The 7,732-nt window shown below is 33.6% G+C and overlaps 1 long non-coding RNA gene across 2 annotated transcripts; it reads right to left on the reverse strand.

Annotated features, from left to right (window-relative positions):
* Positions 1–3,710: 3,710 nt before the first annotated feature.
* On the reverse strand, positions 3,711–7,329 carry LOC132636288 (uncharacterized). 2 transcript variants are annotated; one of them, XR_009581171.1, is made up of 4 exons: positions 6,874–7,329; positions 6,627–6,719; positions 4,946–5,000; positions 3,711–4,748 (listed from the first exon to the last, which is right to left on the reverse strand). It is a non-coding gene; the product is annotated as an uncharacterized LOC132636288 (long non-coding RNA). The 2 variants fall into 2 exon arrangements; XR_009581170.1 differs by having other exon boundaries at positions 7,059–7,321.
* Between the last annotated feature and the right edge of the window lie 403 nt (positions 7,330–7,732).

Below are 7,732 nucleotides of genomic sequence, written 5' to 3' on the forward strand. Positions count from 1 at the left end.
CGCAAACTTCGGCGTAAGCAGCAAACTCCGGCGATAAGAAATGGGGATTGGGATGGGGAAAGCTAATGGCTAGGATTTGTGGTAAGAGAAGATATGAAGAAAGAGAAGAAACAAAAAATTTCAAAATCCCTAATATTTTGGGATTTGTTGTAGATATACATATTTTGTAAAGTTTTGTTGCTATATTTCGAAAGTAGGATAGTATTGCTAGTTATTGTAAATATGAGTTTATTTCTATTTATTCCTATATATATATATATAAATAAATATGAGTTTATTTCTATTTATTCCTATATATATATATATGTTCGTATTAGTCCACAATATTGTTTAACACGCAAAATGATATTTTATATGTGTGTTAGCAGAAGCACGCATAAAATATTAAACTTAATTCAAAAAAATCTGAAGCGCTTTAATGTGAGCTATTGATTTGCTTGGCCGTGTTACGTGGACGAGGGTGGATGAGGCAACCCTCTATTTTTGGGTCATGATCGGTCAATAATGTGAGAGACGTCTGCATCTGGAAGAAATTCTCAAGCTACCTAACTCCTTTACAACAACAACATACCCAGTATGGTCCCATATGGTGGGGTCTGAAAAGGGTGGGGTGAACGCATATCTTAACCTTACCGGGTAAAAAGGTTGTTTTCAATTGATACTCGGTAAGCCACCTAACTCCTTTCTCGTTGCAAATTGCAATCTTTCTTAGACCTCTTGGAGCTGGCTTATCAGTTGTCTCAACATTAAAAAGGATGATATGATCACTTTTGACTTTTGAGTTTTCATGAATTGATAGATATTACTAACGATGACTAGGCTACTTGTGCATTTGTAGTTAGGCAACATCGAATTGAATTCCCGCCTTTGGAATTTCGATTAATTAGGACGTTCGGAAATATAGTATAGTACTTCATTTGTCGATCCATGCGACATTTTATTTTTAGCCAGTCTAAAAAGAATGATATCTTTTTTATATTTCTTAATAATTTAACGTTAAATTTCCTATTTTTCCTTCAACAAGATGATTTAAAACCATACTAATGTCTATAACTTGTTTTAGACTACAAATTTCAAAAATCTTTCTTTGATTTTCAAATTTCATGCTAATCAAACACCTTCACATAAATTAAAATATAAGGAGAGAGCACATTCCTGCATGTGAAGGTTGATTAGGAACCGGAAAGACACACATTATTCGTTCTGTACAAAGCCCGTCTTACTCATGTTGTTGTTGAACTTCATGTGGTGAATATACATTACAGCTGTCTATTGGTTGTCAATTTAAATTATGTGTACCTTTTACAAAAACTGAACCAGCTAGCACAAATAAATCTGGAATATATATACTGTATTTATTTCCAGAATTATTTCAGGGGTTTGCATGCTATATATGACTTGGACCCTCCTTTTTCAGTTATATGTTATTCTTTCTTAATTTTCACATTTTCCCTCTCCACAGTTAATTCAAAAAAAATTGTCTAAACTCGTGGTTCTTTTGTTTCTCTTTTGGGAAAAGGGCCAAACATACCTGTAAACTATTCCAAATAGGTAAAGTTCACTTTCTGTTACATTTTTTACATAAAAATACTCTAGCTAGGTTACAAGGAAAAATGACCAATTTTGTCGTTACTCAACTATCAAAAATGCTCCAAAGCCAAGTAACTCAAATATACCATTCCTAGGTTACAAGGAAAAATGACCAATTTTGTCGTTGACTAGTCAAAATGGAATAATTTTGCCTCCGTTTTAAAGTTTAGAATAAGTGCTCTTAATTATAAAAATTTAAGTAAAAACTTATATTGCAAATTATGAGATTACATTGACCACAGTTAAATTCAAAAAGTTTCTCTAAACTTGTGGTTCTTTTGTTTTATACTTTTTTTCAAATAATTCAGAGATTATCTAAGATGCTCTAATACACATTTATATGGGCTAAATTTCTCAAATGGTCACCCAACTTAATGATTTATCTAGTAAAGTCATTTTCTTTATTTTATATCAATAAAGTCACTTAACTATTAATTTGTTTCTCTAAAAGTCATTTACGCCGAAAACTTAACTAAAACCACCGGAAAACTGCCATTAATAACTCACTCTTTATCAAATCACGGGAAAAATTTCCTATGGTTACACCTGCATCTATTGCTGAAAAACTACGTCCCCAGCTGGTTGCCTCAATTCCTCTAGTGATCGTTTGGAATCAGGTTGATATCCTGTTTTTGTCATCAAATTAATATGATGCAAAACCGATATCAAGATCTTCCTCAGTAAGCAATTTATGAGTTATGACAAGAACAAGCCCTACTCAATAAGTGTGAAATGGAAAATGAAGGTCCAGCTCAAGTACCGAACCCCACAATGGACTTTTCATTGGATTGGGAGAACAAGAAATCATAAGGAAAATGATAAAACTTGATCTCAAAAAATTTCCACCAGTGCTGCAAACAATAGATGAAGGAGAGCCCTGGTGTAACTGGTAAAGTTGTTGTCATGTGATCAGGAGGTCACACGTTCGAGCCGTGGAAACAACCTCTTACAGAAATGCAGGATAAGGCCGTGTACGATAGACCCTAATGGTTGGCTCTTCCCTGAACTCCGCGCATAAGGGGAGCTTAGTGCATTGGGCTGCCCTTTATTGCAGACAATAGATGTCCATTTACAGAAGTTCTGACATTGGAAATGGAACATGAATTCAATTAAGAACTAGAAGATAATTAAGTTACTCTTCCCTTTGACAAGAGCTTCAGCTTCAGTTCTTGCTGATCATGATGTAATCCTTAACGGAAGTGAAAAAAGAAGTACCACATGCAGATGTAAACAAATGTACTACTATAAGAAGTTGTCATGTCTAATAATAGAACTATATAAGTCAATGAAGTACAAAAAAAGAGTAAATTTTTTGGTGGTTTTATAAAGAATGAATTATTAATGACAGTTCTCTGGTGATTTTTGTTTAGTTTAGGCGTGAATGACTTGTAGAGAAGCAAATGAATAGTAAAATGACTTTGTTGATATAAGATAAAGAAAAGTGACTTTACTATATAAATTTATCAAGTTGAGTGATTATTTGAGAAATTTACTTTGTTTATAAGGTAAACTAATATTGTTCAATTTTAACTCGTATATACAATACTCTTTCCGTCTCAATTTGTTTGAAGGTTGACCAGTTTGGGAAGTCAAACAGTTTTTTCTTTGACTTAATTTTAAACATCGATTCTTCAAGTTTTTTATAAATCTATAAGTCTGCATAATTAATAATTCATAATATATGAAAAGAATTGAGAAAATCATAGTCAAAGAAAGAGTTATTTGACTCCCCAAACTGGTCAACCTTCAAACAAATTGGGACGGGAGAGCAACAATGTAAAGACTTATTTATATCATCAATATATTTTAACTTGGCATAGCACGTTACTACTGTTTTATTCTCTAAACTAGGTAATTTTCCCGCGCTTTGCGCGGTCATAGATGACTTCATTAAACTTACAATTAAATTTTAAAATAAGAAAACAACTAAATATATTAAGAACATTCTAAATTACAAAATTTGACGTTATTAATATATCTCAAGAACTTCTAAAGTCTTACTATCTTCTATAAATTTTACTGGATTGTAACATTTATTCCTTAATCTAAAGCAAAGAGAAGACAAATATACAACCCAGAGGCAGAGTCTAACATATGTCACATAAGTCATTGTTTTCAGATTTCACCATTTGGGAAAAAAACTTTTGTTTTCAGATTTCACCATTTGGGAAAAAACTTTACTCACTGAAACACCAGCAAGTTCAGCCATACTCTCCATGCTATATTTTGTACTTAACACACTATTATCCAACTGATTATCCAGGATGTCATTCTCTTGTGTTGTTTTTCCGTCTTCTCCTTGAAGCTTCAATACATATTCCAAGCTTTACAAAACTTCTCCCATAGTCGGTCGATCTGCACCATATTCAGTCAAGCATTTCTCAGTAGTGTTTACAAACTATTCATCAAGGATTTTGGTGTTTTCTGCGTGGAATCCTAGGATCAACAATTGCTTATGATTCTCCTGTCATTAAACATTTTATCACCCGTTCGACTAGTTTACCAATTCCTTGGAAGAGCGGGGATTGATAACAGGCCTTCCACAGAAGACTTCAACAAAACCCAATCATAAGATGAAAATGAGACCAAATTCACTACTCACAGTATAGGAATCACAAGTAGCGATGAAGCAGAAAATATTTTCCTATGACATAAGAAACAAACTTACAGATGGCTCAATGAAGAAGCACATCTGTCTAGTTCATTACTCTTTGTCCGGCACTTTTATTAACACAATACTAAAATTTCCATTACTTGGAACTCTTATGGAGTTCTTATACTAAAATGATGTGAAAAAGTCATTTAGTAGGATCTCTTACTACTAATGTCGAGTTGGGGGGTGTCATAGTAATTGAGACCAAAAGTTAAAAGGTAGATACAACAATTCCTAGTACTAAATAGATGAGCAAAGCAATGGCCAACAGTTAATAGAGTCACCTAAAACCATTCTAATAGATACATCAAGCACTTCTGAACTTGCATATATGTAGTTAATATCAGCCCCTCCAAGAGTCTGTTCTCAATAATCTCCTCCTTTTGATGCCCTTTTACTGCCCCTTCCAAGTCTCAAAATGAAAAACAATGCCCTATAGGCCTCTAACAGATTTATGCCCAAAAGAAATCAATAACTTGAGAATAGCCAACGCCGGTTTAAGAAGCTGCACATTCCAAGAAACAAATGTAAATGCAATACACTTCCTCCCATCGTCTACTTCAAAAAATAGAAAGGCAACAACGACAAAAATAACAAATTTCAAGAAAACAAAGCTCTCAATGAATCTTCTCCTTCCACCACTCCTTACATAGATTAGCGATTTCAGATAACAAAATAAAATTAAAATATTTTGCAACTCACAAATTGAAGACAATAGGTCGAAGAATTCGGCAATTTCACTTGGATGATGTAAGAACTGCATTGGAATACGAGAAGAATGGATGAAATTCAAGGGAGTATATACATTAGTAACTAAAAAACTGGAAGAGGAAAAGATTAGTAACAGAAAGCTCGCATTTATTGAATTCATTATGAAAAAATCATTTTTAAGTTTTTTGACATAACAAAAATGGAATAATTAATGAGATTAATTTGGGATAGAGTTAAATATGATACCTTTATTTTTGGGAAATCTCTTATTAAAATAGGAAGAGAAAATATCAAAAAAAAAAAAAAAAGGATTCCTAGCCTAAGAGAGGTACTATATATACATATCTCATAATATTACTCCAATTGACGGTAACCATAGCTAAACCACAATTAACAATCAACTAAACAAATTGCCTCCCCACAATAACATTACTTTCCAAGGAAATTCTCAGAACTTGAAAATGCAATAGTCTCCCAAAGTGGGATTTAAATGGAGCGGTAAAAGGTTTTGAGAATGGTGCAGACTAATTAACGACAACCGGTTTAACAATAGAAGAAGCTATTTCTTGAAGAAACTTTACAGCTTACTGCACAAAGCTGGTGATCTTCCGGATTAAATCAAAGTACTTACGGCCTTTTCTTAAACCACCAAAGTCTAATGAAATTCCCGAATCAACTTCAAATAAAAGATTTCACCAATAATAAACTGATGCAACATCATATGGCTAAAGGGCCTAAGGAAGAATCAAATTCATTGGGGATAAATAGAGGCATATATACATTCAAGAAATAGTTGCAAACCATCATCAAAAGTCACCTAAATTAATGGAGAAGCAGCAATATTCATTTCAAGATCTTGAGCTTTCAATTAAACCTCCATTCAAGTGAAAATGCAAGTTAGCTATTTACTAATGGCTCTAACTACTACTAAATCTGCAGGAAATTACTCCCGTGCTTTGCCATACAAAGAGGTAAAATTCAAAACAAACTTCAAAAAGCTATTGAAGATTAAACCAAACATAATGAGCACCGACCTTTTTAATTTTCCATACCATATGTTTCCACTTAATTGGGAGAAAAGGGAATAAGACACAATTATTGTATATTAGACAAAGCAGCAGCTTAAAAACAACACACGTTAATAGTTATATTCAATCTATAGAATAATATGCAAAATTCGTAAGCTATGACCTTATTGGCTTTCGGCTTCAATAGATCAGCAGAAGACTATTCAATGAATAAATGTAATCTGCATGTATTTTTGTCTCCTTGGATTGGAGGATGGATGCATGCATAAAATGGTGCTTTCTTCAGCCTCTTGTTTTTTCTAACTCCACCATAAAGATAATCTCGTAGTTATTATGTCCTGCTTTTTGTCTTAGGAATTGGTCTAGTACAGATAATTTCAAGGGTGTCCCCGGATATAACATTATCTTATCATTCTAACAAATATAGTAGGCCTAGATCACAAACAATAATGAGAAATGAGTAGCAAAGTCTTATCGATGAATTAGGGAAAAACCAAACAACCACTCATGTTGAAGTGATGTAAGAGAGGGGCAATGGTATGATGAACAATCACTTTATGAACAATGACTTTGAGATTGAGGTAATTTCTTTTAAACATATATTACTTTGAATGAGGATAAAAATTTAAGGGAGAAAGTTTGACCTTTACGGAACTGTCTTCTCCACCAAATACAACCCCATGGCCATGTGACGCGAAACTGGTTCATTAACACCTCTGTTATAATAGGCATAATTCCTGTACGACAAAATTGAAGATCTTAATAACTTTCATGGACCCAAATTTCGTATTCTCTTGACAAAGAACTGCCATATACATAGCACATGCACAAGTTGCATTGAATTGCACAAACAATGAATGAATTAAAATTCTAAAAAAAAAACATTCTTACCCTTTTTCATGGCAAATGTGGGTCTAATTAAGGAATATCATAAAAAGAATTGCAAGGAGAAATAAGGGAGTAGTGATTTCTCCCATTGCTATTTTCGTCATTGTCAATATTATATGGGAAAATTTAGATGTAAAAAGCTTAGAAGGCAGAATCAGACGCAGTAACCAAAAAGGAAATTTGAACACCTTCAATTGCTCCAAAGCCATTGGAGCATAATCGCCTCCAAAAAGGGAAGACCAAAAAGGCAGAATCGTCCCAATTGCTCCAAGTCAACCCAGTAGAAGAGATAGTGGTTATGTTTGAGAGAGTAATTAATGGATAATTATAATTTTGAACACAAATAACAGCTGCAGAATGGATGCGAAGCCGCGTTTGGTCGCCGATGACGTATGAAAGTAATAAGGAAAAAAAAGTCAAAATACGTAACCTAGGAGAGCGCCACATCAACCGGGCCTTGTGCCAGCTTTTATATATATATATATATATATATATAGATAGATTACAAAATATATATATAGATTACAAAATTAGATTTACAAGATAATTAATCATCTGTCCAAATGACCGTTATTCCTACATTATCTAATATGTACATAGGTGTCTATCAATGCAGGCGTGCAGTCAAGCACATGAAATTTCCTTGTGGTATTCTATCCTTGACGTCAAATGTGATTATCTTTAGCAAATGGACGTGGAAAGTCGGCTTGTCGTTCTACAAATCCCATTACGAGTTTGTCCTTTCGTTTCACGAGCAAAGATCATGATCACTACAGTAGAGGCAGAGCCATTGTACCTTTTCTTTTAAAACCCAGGAAAACGGTGGCTGTTATTCTTGGGACGCGTATTGGATAATTTGTTC

This window comes from Lycium barbarum, chromosome 4, assembly GCF_019175385.1.
Source record: "Lycium barbarum isolate Lr01 chromosome 4, ASM1917538v2, whole genome shotgun sequence".
Lineage (NCBI taxonomy): Eukaryota > Viridiplantae > Streptophyta > Magnoliopsida > Solanales > Solanaceae > Lycium > Lycium barbarum.